We start from the raw sequence: 14,980 nt of genomic DNA on the forward strand, positions 1-14,980 counted from the left end.
CATCATCTCCACCATCGGCGATTGGATCTTTCTCATACGGGTTTTTGGGTATTTTTCACTCCATCTTAGGGTTTCGTTGTGTCGGTACTAAAACCCTAGATTTACGAAGATCGACGCCGGCTTTGTTGTTGTTACCATGCTTTGATTTACCGGAGAAACAAATACAACACCGTTCCAGCGAAATTGGTGGCGGGGGTTGGCATGTTCGTGAATAAAACTTCAACGGTCGGTTTCACGTTCATCTTTTTTGTACTACAAGTTTCGGTAGCTACATGCCCTAATTTGCTAATTAGATTAGATCGATTTAGTTTCTTGTAATGGAATCACATTTGTATTAATATCTGGACGAATTCCACAATTTATTGAGAGTTTAGGGCTTTTCTATATTCTGAATGGGTTTTTTTTATAAACTAATAAGTTACTTTAAATTGATATTCGGTTGTATTGCTTACGTTATAGATTACTAAAACTGTTTTGATGAGCAATGTTTTACTTTGTTTATTGCCTAGTGCTAAACTTGAGTGTTTTATGCTTTTTTCATAATTTATAAATCAATTGGCAACTACTTTAACAAACCATGCACTGTAAAGCAAGGAACAATATACAGCTAGGTTTGTGATATTAATCTTCTTGGTATTTTGATTTGTTACGTGTTCTCACATTTACATTGATTTTCAAATTTTAGGTAATCTTTATTTTCAATTTCATCTTAGAATAAAAAATCTTTGGCTTCTTTCTAATGAAAGTATATTAGGTATTTGCTTAATGAAAGTATTTTAATTTTTGTTTAAGTTTCTGTATTTTAATTTATTTAATATGTGTAATATATTTTTTATAGAATATGTGATTTACATACATTGTGTAGTATATGTAATTAATAACTTATGTAATGTTGTGTAATTGATGTAGATGTTATTTGGGTAATTTATGTTATTTGGGTATTGGGTAGAAATTTGGGTAACATGTGTAATTGGTGCAAATGTAATTTGGATAATTTATGCTATTTGGGTATTGTGTAGAAAGTTAGGTAATTTATGTAATTGGTGTAGATTTAATTTGAGTAATTGTTTTAGATGTAATTTGAGTAATTTATGTAATTTGTGTACCTAGGACAATTTATGTAACTTTTGTATTGCGTAGTAATTTAGGTAATTTGTGTACTTAGGGTAATATCTATAATTTGTATAATTTGGGTTATATATGTAATTTATATAGTTTGGGTGTGTAATTCTCTGTATGTGTGTAGAGAGAAAAAAGGGAAAAAAAATAGATCGTTCATAATCTTGTATAACGGTTTCAAAAAGAGGAAAAAGGGTTAACGAGTAAGGTGTTGATTTGAAAGGATCGACTAAATAAAAGATAAACGTTAGTGGAATAGGTTTTTTTTTTGGTATTTTGTGTTTCTAATAGTTTTTAGGTATTTTATTTGAATGTAATTTTTTTATATCTATTTAGTTTTGTCTTTTATTATATAAACATCTGCTTACACTTAAAAGATCTTGAAATTTTTAATTCTAGTTTTACATTTTTTCAAAATCAATTTTTTTTATGAATTAAAACTCAAGGGTGGATATAAATATTAAAACGTTATAAACAAAAAATGTATAGAAAATGATCTATATTAAAAATAAAGTAGGAAAAGATTGATGATGTGATTAATTACAGGTGAAGAAAAATGACCACTATGCCCTTTTTAATTTTAATTAAAGTTTTAATCAATTTAATGAATATTATAGTCTAAACTAATGAAAGCCACATATTTATTTGAAGTTTGTTGTTGAGATTAGTTCTTTGAGTTTTTACAATTCAAGTAAGTTTTTAAAATATCCCTCCCACATATATATATATATATATATATATATATATATATATGGTGGGATTTAGAGAGAATTCATTCTAAAGAGAGAACTAGAGAGTTAATAAAAACTATTTTTAACTTTTTTTAAAAAAATATTTTGTGATTTTTTTTTCTTTCCTCCTTCTAATAAGATGACATTGTTCCTAAAAAAAGTGCATATATGTACTAATGTGTATTGCATATATACAATAGTGTTTTATTGCATATAATACAACACAATTGCATTATACAATACATACTATTGAATATATGCAAATACAAACAAAAATAATTATACTCAAAACAAACTATCGCATATACGTAATACAACACTAATGCACATATACACTATATTGTTTTTTTTTTTTGTATTTTTGTATATTATATAACACTATTGCACTAATACAATACAAAAAATTGAATATATGCTATTCAACATTATTGCACATATCAAAATACACACTAGTGCACATATGCAATAAAAAAGTCGATGTATTGCATATGTGCACTACAACGAGTTTTTTTTTTATTATTTTTTTTAATTTTTTTTATTATTTTCGAATGAATAGCAACAAAATATAAGAATAATGGCAAAACAGAAATTTAAAAATATTTTTTTAATTAAATTAAAAATATTTCTTTATTAATTCTCTAGTTCTCTCTTTAAGAAGGAGTTATCACTTGATCCTCTCCCTATATATATATATATATATATATATATATATATATATATATATACTGCTTTTAAATAGAAAACTAGATATTTAAGAAAGTATTGTTCGCAACTTTTTAAAAAAAAATATTTTTTAATTTTTTTCATTCCTCCTAATAAGTTGATACTGTTTCTAAAAAAACTATTGATGTAGTGTATATGTGCAACAATGTGTATTGCATATATACAATAGTGTTTTATTGAATATAATACAACACAATTACATTATATAATACACACTATTGAATATATGCAAATATAACACTATTTCTTGTCCATAATACACACTATTGCATATATTTATTTAATACAACACTAATCCACATATGCAATATATCGATTTTTTTTATTTTTGCATATAGTATAACACTATTGCATGTATAAAATACACACTATTGCACATGTGCAATAAAAAAAAGTCGATGCATTGCATATGTGCTTTACAACGAGTGTTTTTTATTATTTTATTATTTTTGTATTTTTTTTCGAGTGAATAATGACAACATATAAGAAAGATAAAGGACAAAAAAACTTACAAATATATTTTTTAACTAGATTTTGTCCCCCGTATTACAAGGGTTGTTTTACATTATTCGTTTTTAATATTTATATATGTATATTTGGATTTTAATTTTATTTATTGTAAGAAAGTTAATAATTAACATATTTGAGGTTTGATGATTAAATGGTTTCACAAATAAATGATATGTTATATTCTGGTTTAAAGTTATCTAGGTTTGGTGATACCCATTACCCGTCTATTTTTTTTATTATAAAATTCTTTCTTAATTATAAATAATATCTTTTTTTAAATAAAATACGATATTAATTTTTAGTATATCCCTATTTTATAGGATTTTCATATCAAATATTTGATGAGATTAACTTTTAATATAATGAGATGTCATAACCCGTTTAATATCTATTTGGGTTTGGTGAGACATTTACCCGTGAATTCGGGTCAAATGCGTGAGAAGCCTTCATTTACAAATAAAGCAATCTGATAGCTTGAGAGAATGGTTGTTTTACATTTTTCGCTTTTTAATATTTATTTTTTGGATTTTAATTTTCTTTATTGTAAGAAAGTTAATAATGTACTTAGAGTTTGATGATGAAAGAGTTTCATAAATAAATGATATGTTATAACCCGTTTAAAAGTTATCTGGATTTGGTGACCCATGAACCACTTATGTTTTTTACTATAAAATTGTTTATTAATTATAAATAATATCTTTTTCTTTTTAAATTGGATATTTAAATTTTAGTATATCCCTAATTTATAGTATTTTAATATCAAATAATTTGTAAAATTAATTTTTAATTTAATGAGATGTTATAACCCTTTTAAGAGCTATTTGGTTTTGGTAAGACCTATACCCATAAATTTGGGTTAAATCAATGAGAGGCCTCCATTTAAAAATCAAGCAATCTGGTGGCTTCTATAAAAGGAGGGAGCGACCACATCGCGACACGTAGGATTTTAGGATTTCGTTTATATATATTATAGATAGATTCAATTATAAATATTTCTTTATTAGTTCTCTAGTTCTCTTTTGATTCTCTCCATATATATATATATATATATATATATATATATATATATATGTTATATAAGTTCTTATCCCCCGTATTACGAGGGTTGCTTTACATATTCATTTATGTATACTATTAAATCAATAAGGATTTTGGACATTTGTCTTCATTCTATTAGCCAACTCATATATATTCCATATATACTATGTATTCTTAGATTTTCTTGGAATTTAAATAATTCAAAATTAAATTGTATTTATTTTTTTGGATGGACCCATTTATGTTTTTATATTGTTTTAAAGACAATAAATAAATGACTTAAATCTTGGTTTAATATTTTCAACTTTTTGTATATATATTTAAGATAGGCATTAAGTTTTCAACGGTTTTAATGTTATGCCTATAATCTCGGACATATATTTAACAAATCTCATATCTTTCGCCATTACAATTACAACTATTGATTTGAATTCAACACAATTTATGTATATTAATCATAAAGTTAAAACTTTTAAAAGAACTTCTATATTTAAAAAAGTTAACAAAAATATGATGTTTTTTACCTACCCCTATATAATATTGCAGTAACACAACACTATTTTCACTATAAGTCCTTTTTTTCATTTTGATTTTTGTTACTGTTGTAATTTATTTTATTTCATTTGATTTTTGTTAACCTTTTACTCAATCTGAGTACTCATTTATTTTCTTTCATGCAACAATTGTGTGATTCTAAAGGGGAAAAGAAGGCATTTCAAGATCATGTAACCATTATTTTAGTTTTTTGCATGTGCTACTATTTATGTATTCTACATCTTAATTAGTTTTACGTTTTCAGCCATCACTTGATTGGCGTAGCAGATTCGTTTGCTAGAAAGGCATATGGACAGACAGTACAAGGTTTACCATTGGCGGCTTCTGGTTGGTTATTATGAGATTAAATTTCTTGAGGTAATTAATCATTTTGTAAGTTTAATCTCTATTATGTCTTGAATGAGATACGAAGAACTAATGTTGTGGTTCATTTTCAGTGTTTCTATATTTCATATATGTAAAAAGTGTCATGTACAATTGCCGTCTTTCTTTTGCAACTTTGATCTACGCGTTGCTGCTGAATGGTTACAGTCTTTAGCAGTCATAAAATAGGTAATAATCAATTTGTTTGAGCAAACTCTAGATTTAGCTGAAAAGAATTTTGCAACTAAGTCAAATATTCTGGAAAGATAACAAGAGAATAAGTTGTACAAGCCAATGATTACCAATTTTAGTTTGAAAAAATACAATAATGGTAAGATGAATTCTAGCAAAAATAGATAAATAAGGAGACTGAAGAATTGTAGCTTTGTCACATTTGGAATTATGACAATCGAAAAAATTGTGGCAATTTTAACTCTATTTAGTAAAAGTTGAGTTATGGGATAGTTTGACCTTTTTAGTGGAATTTGATCTAAAAGTCAATGGATTAAATAACGACACTAGATTTAATTAAAGTTTTTTATTTCATTTCATTATTTTTATTGTGTTATGACAATGCCTATTTTCCTTTTTCTAAATTTTATATTTTTTTTATGCTTGCAAGCTTTAAGAACGTATACGGATTCTAATGACAAATCCTCATAGGTGATTGATATAAACAAACAATTTGCCATTTTTGATGTGTTACTTATTACATGAATATTAACAAAAAAAAATATATGAGTCATATTGCTGTAATTTGTTATTAATAGTAAATGCTATCTATTTGTTTTGGACAACAATACTATCTTCAACTTATCATAGGTCCTTCAATTCTAAATAACCAAAAAATATTGACACAAGTTCAAAAGATGATCTCAAATATGATACAACTACCTTTTTTTTTGCCTAACAGCTATATTTGAATGTGTTATGCTTTTGGAACCTGGTAATTCGTACATGTAAAATTTTAGTTATAACTATTTTAATTTTATAAATAAATTGTTTGGTTTTTACATTGAAATATTTAGAACTCAAAACTGGTTTAAAAACGATTTGGTTTGGCTAAAAAAAGTCAAAATAACTTTATAACCTGTTTTGGTTTGGGTTGAAACCGGTTTCTTGACCAGGTTACGATCGGTTTCGGTTCGGGTTTGACCGGTTTTGGCCGGTTTCAGATTGGTTAACCGTTTTGAACTGCTTTTGTTGGAGAAAATTACAAACCCGTTGCTGAGCCTATGGTTTCAATCGGTTCCAAACCGGTTTCTACATAATCGATTTCAAACCGAACGATTTCTACATATCGATGTTTTTCATAGTGGAAAGTTTACTTGATTGAATATGCAAATAAGCGGTTGATAAATATTATGGATAGTTTCTTTCTAGAAATCTATTATATGAAGATCCATCTTTTAAAAGTTACACAACTTAATCTGCAAATCTGATATGATTATGTATTATGTAGATGGAGCTTATTTCCATTGTACAAAATCCTTGCACAGTGGAGTACAAACAAAAGATGCTGACCAATTTTGTTAGCATGATTCTTATATGGCATGCTAGATGGTTAAATGAACGTTATAGGAATACAAAATCATGTGGAAGGAATTCATCTAAAAAGTAATAGATTAATGTATTCAGTTGTAAATTGTTTACATTGCTCTCCTTTTCTTAAAACCAAAGTTAGGATTGGATGAGTTGGAGTAACTTTACACCCATCTAAATCATGTAAAGTTACTTTTTGTATTTGATTTTTAATTTGCTGAAACTTTTAAACTAATATTATTTGTATTATGCCAAGATTATGCTATTATATTGATTAAAATATATTAGAAATCTAATATTTAATACATAGATGAGGCATTATATATATATGTATGTGTGTGTGTGTGTTTATTTGATGATTTTTTTCCACCCGTGTAGTACACGGGTCAATAACCTAGTTTCTAATATTTTCATCTCTAATATTGTGAATGTATTTTTTTTTGTTTTAGTTTATTTATCGTAATAAGTTAATGATATACCTGAATCTATTTTGATTTATTTATGTTGGGTTATGTTCATTGTAAATGAAACATTTAATGAATTATCTACTTCATTTTTATATTTGTTTGTTTATGTTCATTTTTTATTGGATATTATTTTGTGAAAAATTTCATTTATGTTAAACTTAAAAGAAAAAAGGAATCGCTAATGTAACTAAATCCATATCGAGAAATTAAATTAGGATTTGATGTTTAAAGGGTTTAACAAATAAATGAGATGTTAAAGTATTCACTACCATCCCTAAAAATTATGTGAGAGAAATTTGCAAATTATAAGCGGGTTGTGAGTCTAAATTATAAGATGGAGATAGAAAATGTAATGATTTTTTTTGTAAATTTGGGGACTTTGTTTGCCTTTATTTATTTTTTAATATTTGTTGGATTGGTTGTAAGTAGTGAAGAGATAAATCTGTAATGATAAATGTATTAAAAAGTACTATTTAATTGAATAAAAGAGAGAAATATATTGTTTTTAAGTGTAATTATAGAGATAGAGATGAGGGATGCCCTGGTAATGCTCTTATAACCCATTTAAAAGTTATCCGGGTGTGGTGAGACCCATAACCCGCTTATTTTTTACTATAAAATTGTTTCGTAATATAAATAATATCCTTTTTTTAAAAAAATATAATATTAAATTTTAGTGCATCCAAACCTATTTTATAGGATTTGCATATCAAATTTTTGGTGAGAATAACTTTTTAATTTAATTAGATATTATAACCCGTTTAAGGGCTATATGGGTTTGGTGAGACCCATACTCATGAATTTGGGTTAAACACATGAGAGACCTTCATTTAGAAAAAAAAAAAATCGTCGATGTCGTGCATATGTGCACTAATGTGTATTGCAATAGTGTTTTATTGCATATAATACAACACAACTGCATTCTACAACACACACTGCGTATACGTAATATACAACACTAATGCACATATGCACTATATCGATTTTTTTTATTTTTGTATATAATATAGGAAAATTGGGTTTTAATAATCCAAACTATCAACTATTGGCTAATAATTATTCCAACTAATAAACTAACTAGTAACAATCCCAACTTTCAGTTTTGTTACCATTAGCAATCCTAGTTTAACAAATCATTAACTCCGTTAGTTATATTTTTTAAGTTATTATGAAATTACCCAAATACCCTTGGTTAACAAAGAAAAATAAAATACAAAACAATTTAGCTGAGACCCACATAAAATATTTAAATAATTAATAAGATTACATATATTTTATTTATTAAAATAGTCCCTGTGTCCTATCATCGTCTCCCTCAACAGGCCACCACCAAAGAATATATCGATACTTAGCCGAGCCTTAAAACCTGACTCCATTTCATGTTTAAAATTCGTTCTTCATCGTTGTAGTTTGTATAAAAACATAGGGCTTTTAATCGGAATGAAGAGACGATTCGATTGATATAATACTTACCTTGAATAGTGCCCACTTTGATACGGGCGATGCGTCGCCGGAAAGCTTGCGGCGGCGGCGGTGAACTCGGATAACATAAGTGGCTGATTTCGAGAGGGCAAAGATGACAATTTGAACTCCAATCAGAAAGCCTGACAGGTCGTAAATTTAGGACGCAACATTCTGCGTTTATTACTTCGAGTAAACATGACAGGTTTTCGTGATAATTTGCGGTTGATTGCATGGTCGCTGGAAAACTAAGATAGCCAGAAATTTGGTGCCAGAAAAACGTGATGTGTAGGGGAGAGGGTGGTTCGACCATCGTTATTTAATATAGGTTATATAAATATAAACAAAAATATATTAAATATAATTGATTTAATAAAATTATATATCTATTTCAATGCCCCGTCACACGTCATATCATCAAAAAATCCAAATCATGGCCACTTAATCGCCACCTCATACGACACATCATCAAAAGTTAACGGGAGTTAACTATTTGTTAAAGTGGGATTGTTATGGGTAACAAACTAAAAGTTGAGATTGTCACTAGTTAGATTGCTAGTTGGGATTTTTATTGGTCAATAGTTCATAGTTGGGATTATTAAAATCCAATTTTCCTATAATATAACACTATTGCGCTAATACAATACAAAAAACTGCATATATGCTATTAAAAAAAATAGCAGATATCAAAATATACACTAGTGTACATATGCAATAAAAAAGTCGATGTACTGCAATGTGCACTGCAACGAGATTTTTATTATTATTTCTTTTTATTTTTTTCGAGTGAATGGTAACAAAATATAAGAATAACCGCAAAAACGGAAATTTAAAAATATTTTTTAATAAAATTAAAAATATTTCTTTATTTGTTCTTTCTTTAGGAAGGAGTTCTTTCTTGATCATCTCTCTCTCTCTCTCTATATATATATATAGGGGTGAGTTATAGTGAAAACTCCTCTTAAAGAGAAAACTTAAAAACTCCTAAAAACTATTTTTAATTTTTTTTATAATTTTTTTTTTAAGTTTCTTTTTTTTTTCCATTATTCTTATATGTTGTTATTGGTTAAAAAAAAAACTTGTCGGTAACCTTGTCGGTATAGTGCGCATGTAGTGTGCATTGCATATATACAAAAGCGTTTGTATTGCATAGAATACAACACTATTGCACATATTTGATACACACTATTGTATATATGCAATATAAGACTAATACACACATCGAATACACATTAGTACGTATGTGTAATACAACATTAACACACATGTGAACCACATCGACTTTTTTTTTATTATTATTTTTTTTTCATATAATACAACACTACTACACATATACAATACACAAATATTGAATATATGCAATAAAACACTATTAAACTCAAAAATATATAGTAATACACATGTGTAATACAACAGTATCGCACAGTAATACGTATGTGCATTACAACGGTTTTTTTATATTTTTTTAGTGAAGTATAAGAAAATATAAGAATAATGGCTAAAACAGAATTTTGAAAATATTTTTTTATTTTCAATTAAAAATAATTCTTTAGGAGTTTTTAAGTTTTCTCTTTAAAGGTGAGTTTTCTCTTGATCCTCTCCCTATATATATATATATATATATATATATATATATATATATATATATATATATATATATATATAGGAGAAGTATATAATGAAAACCCATTTTAGTTACGAAAATCCTATGTAACATCATTTTTTTATATATATAATACTAGGTTTTATCCTCTATATTACGGGGGTTGTTTTACATTTTTTGTTTTTAAATATTTATTTTTTGGATTTTAATTTTCTTTATTGTAAAAAGTTAATAATATACTTAGGGTTTGATGATGAAAGGGTTTCATAAATAAATGATATATTATAACTTGTTTAAAAGCTATATGGGTTTGGTGACCCATGACCCGCTTATTTTTTTTTACTACAAAATTGTTTCTTAATTATAAATAATATCTTTTAAAAGAAAATAGGAAATTAATTTCTAGTATATGAGTATATCCCTATTTTATAGGATTTTCATATCAAATATTTGGTAAGATTAATTTTTAATTTAATGAGGTGTTATAACCCGTTTAAGAGCCATCTGGGCTTGGTGAGATCCATACCCATTAATTTAGGTCAAATGCGTAAGATGCATCCATTTACAAATAAAGAAATCTGGTGGCTTGAGAGAATTTATGGAGCAACCAGAGAGCTTTTAAAGGTTTCGTTTATATATATATTATAGATATGTTGTTACATTTAATACAAACCATCGAAAAATTAAAAAAAGTTGTTTTGCTATTTTTTTACTAAATTTATATATGTTTTCAGGAGAGAGAAAGTGTAAATTTGTTTTTACATTTTTTATTAACATTAATTGTGTTCCACAAGTTTCAAACTTTAACTAAAAACATGTGGTTGAGAATGGATTTTTAGAGTTTTCACAACTCAAGTAGGTTTTTATTTTAACCTAACCCTATATATATATATGTATGTATATATATAATTGTGGGATCAAACGAGAACCCATTTTAAAGAACTAGATAATTAATAAAAAAATATTTCTAACTTACTATATATATATATATATATTATTTTCTTTCAACTTTCTTATATGTTGTTACTCTTCACAAAAAAATAAAACAAAAATATAAAAAAAAAGTCGATATAGTGCATATATGCAATAGTGTGTATTTCATATATGCAATTGTGCTGTAATGCATATAATGCAGTATTATTGCACATATTTAATACACACTATTACACATATGAATACAATAATATTACACATATGCACTACAAAGACTTTTTTTTTCATATAGTATAAAACTATTGCACATATACAATATATAGTATTGCATATATGCAATCAGGGCCGTCTACGAGGATTTAAATACCTCGGCCAAGCCGAATAAAAAGCCCCATAGGCCTTAACGAAATATATAAGCTAATTTTTATAAACGATGATTAATGTTATAACAATAAATATAAAAAAAATATAATAGGAATGTAATACCCAAATTTTTGAAACCCTAAAATTTAATACATATATTAGTTATAATATAAAATTTATTAAAATTAATATAGTTACTTTAATATTAATTCAAACTTTAAAATTTTTTAAAAGAGTTTAAATGGTATGTTGAAATAAAAGTTAAAGGTGAAGTAAGTATACTAAAACAAAACTAAAAGGCGTGAGCATGTAAATAATATACTTAATTATAAAATAAAGAGCAGGGGCTATTATTTCCATTAGTTGAAACTTGATTTTGTTGTCATCTTCTCCATCAAAAGTTTCTGGCAAATTTAGCCAACAAACCTATTTTCCGGTTACTCTTAACCACCATTTACGACCGATTCAACCAATTGAAGATTTCGTTTGGCTCAAGAAGTTTTATACCAAACATAAATATGTATAAAAAAGTTAGGGCCCCGGCCAAAACTTAAGTGCACCGGCCGGAGGTGCGGCTCGCACACCCACCAAGCTAGCCCTTTATGCATGTAGCATTCTTTACTTTTCAAACCCGAAAACCCGACCCATTTTGAATTTTCAGTTTTGTTTATATATATATATATATTAATGTAATTAACTAATTTTCGTTGCGTGCATTCTATATGACAATCGTCATTTTGTTATCTTTATTTGTATTTGTATTCGTATTCGTTTAACCGAACCGTTTTGTCGTTACATTGTATTTTTGTTTAACGTTCATCGTTAATATAATATTCACGATGATTTATGTTTATCGTTTGTTCGTTTTCCTTTTCATTTTATTTAATTAGCGAAACTCTGAAGTTAAATTTTTTTTTATTTAAACGATTTGCGAACTATATGGGTATAATATAAAAAAATATTATAACTTTTAATACATTTTTATAACTTATCAAAGTTCTAGGTCTAATATGTAACTATATTTTAAATTTTTTTGTAAAGTAATTGAAAGTTGAGGGGCCATAAGTGTAAATTAGTTTTAATTGTAATAATAAAATATAAAAAAAGCTTAACCTTTCCCTGTTTCATCGTTTTCCAGATGAATTATTTCCGACAACTGGCGATTACTCTTGCGACATTAAAAACCAACTCAAACTTGTATATTATCTCAATTAATGGCTCGTAACGCACTATGACCGTAACGGCAAACCTCTAATCAACAATATTAACTCGTAAAACGGCGTAAAACGAGCAATTTATAACAGGTAACGACCATAATAAAATGGGAATTTCAATAATGATCAATTGACATAAAGCGTTTCAGGTAAACCTATAAATAGCACCTAAAGTAACATCTAAACTCGTCCCAAACATTTTTTCATCTAAAACACACTCTATAATCATTAAATTGTCCGTCAAAGTTTGTTTCCGGCCATGTTCCGTTCACCATCAAATTCGTCATAGTTCCAGGTAATTTTTATATGTTTAAGAATAGTTGTAAACCGTAAACTAAAACCCCTATCTTAATTTTAACAAACTTGGAATGGATTTGGAGATTAAAGATCTAGGGTTTCTTTGTGAAGAAGATGGCATTGCGTTGTAATACATATATTTTATTTTCTATCCTTAATTCAAGACAAAAAGTTAGTACAGTTGATACTATGTGTTTGTGACCCAAGGGACCCAGGTTCGAACTCGGGTTTGGTCACTTAATTATTTTTGGTATTTTAATTGTTAAGCACTTTCATTTATATAAATTGTTAAAATTATATTAAATCAAACAAAATTATTTTAAATTAACTAAAATTATTTATAAATTAAATTTTATCATTTTATATTTAAAACTAACTTTTTCGTTTCCATTTTACGACCAACCGTTAAAATAACATTATATTATTTACCTTTTCGATAACTTTATAATTCGCTAACGTAATTGTTTTCGAAATAAATCTTAGACTGTTAAAAAAATCCGTGCTCCATAAAATCTATATTCCTCAAATTAATAATAAACTAGTAAGTAAATAATAAGTTATTAGTTAAAAATAATATTTAAAAATCATTAAAACTCTGTTAAAGTTAGAATATAATATTATAACATAAAAGAAATTTTTGCATATTTCCCTTTACTTAACACCTTTAATTACATATTTCTCCACACCTAAACAAGCAATTACATATTTCCACTATTCATATCAAATTACCAAGTTACTCATATCTCTTACCATTAATAAATAGAGTTAAAGCCACACCATTAAATCGTCTTCTCCAACTTACTTCCGGCAAGCTCGATTTTCTCAGAAAGCTTCTAGCCATCTCATCACTGCCATAAATGACAACCACCACTTTTTCACACTGAATCCCGCCGTCTCATGTACACTTTTTTTTATTATTATACGTGAGTTGTTTTTGTTGGTAAAAAAAATAAATCCAAAACTTTTTTATATTGACTATTGATTAAAAAGTTCAATGCCAGTTGGTTTATTAGTATTCGATATGTTCGCCTTTACATCGACTCGGTTTGGATTGTACTTGAGAAGATATGTAATTGATGTTTTAAGGAATGGGATACATGTAAATACTTATTTAATTATGTCAATAAGGGTAAAACAGTCATTTAATTAGTTAATTTTAATGAAATAGTGAGATGTGTAATATGTGTGATTTAGGGAGGGGAAATATGTAATTGATTTTTAAGTGATGGATAAATATGTAATAAGTTAACTTAGCAAGAGGATATATGTAAATGCCCCAACATAAAATGCTAATAAAATATATTAAAATAATAAAAATTCCTAAAACCAAAATACTTAACTTTTATAATCTTGTTAGTTAGATTTTTTTTTGTTTTAATTATAGTTCATGAAGTTCCGTTGCTTCGGTTTTGTTATCGTGCTTTTGGCTTTTATTGCATGTTTATCTTCAATTTCAAAGTGAGTTTCTCACACCCCTTTTTAACGCATTTGCATTTTGTGGTTAGCATGTATATCGTATTCAAATGTTTACTTAGTTATTTTTTATTTTAACTACAATTCGTATTATGGACTTGTGTGTTTATTTGCTTACTTGCGTTGTGTGTTTATCCGAGTATGTTGGTTGTTACCAATTAAAAAGGACCTTGCTTGCCTTGTGCGTTTATCCAAGTACATTGGTTGTCCCCAACTGGAAAGGACCCTGCTTGTGTTGTGCGTTTATCCGAGTACGCTGGTTGTTACCAACTGGAAAGGACATTGCTTGCTTTGTTACACATGTTCATAGAGTTGTACGATTTCTTACGTATTTATATCAAACTATGTGATTCTCACAAACTACTTTTTAGTTGACCTTTATTTTATATACATGCTACAGGTACGATTATTAGAGAATGAAGCTTGATAATGACACTAGACTTAGGTTATTTAAACAAATGGACAACCTGTTTAGTTGTATTTATTTTTCTTGTATTTGTTTGTTTTCAAACTTGTGTATTTGATGTTGAAATTAATTAATGATAATATCGCCATTTAATAATGTGGCATGTGTTTTGAGCAATCTGT

At 27.0% G+C, this 14,980-nt stretch overlaps 1 pseudogene across 1 annotated transcript in view; it reads right to left on the reverse strand.

Moving 5' to 3' along the window:
• Window positions 1-14,980, reverse strand: part of LOC143591518 (abietadienol/abietadienal oxidase-like) — an 83,503-nt pseudogene that overhangs the window by 22,735 nt on the left and 45,788 nt on the right. The window lies entirely within an intron of this gene.

Source organism: Bidens hawaiensis, unplaced genomic scaffold (genome assembly GCF_021521415.1).
Source record: "Bidens hawaiensis isolate Kalapana, Puna unplaced genomic scaffold, B.hawaiensis_p1.1 tig00039759_1, whole genome shotgun sequence".
Taxonomy (NCBI): domain Eukaryota; kingdom Viridiplantae; phylum Streptophyta; class Magnoliopsida; order Asterales; family Asteraceae; genus Bidens; species Bidens hawaiensis.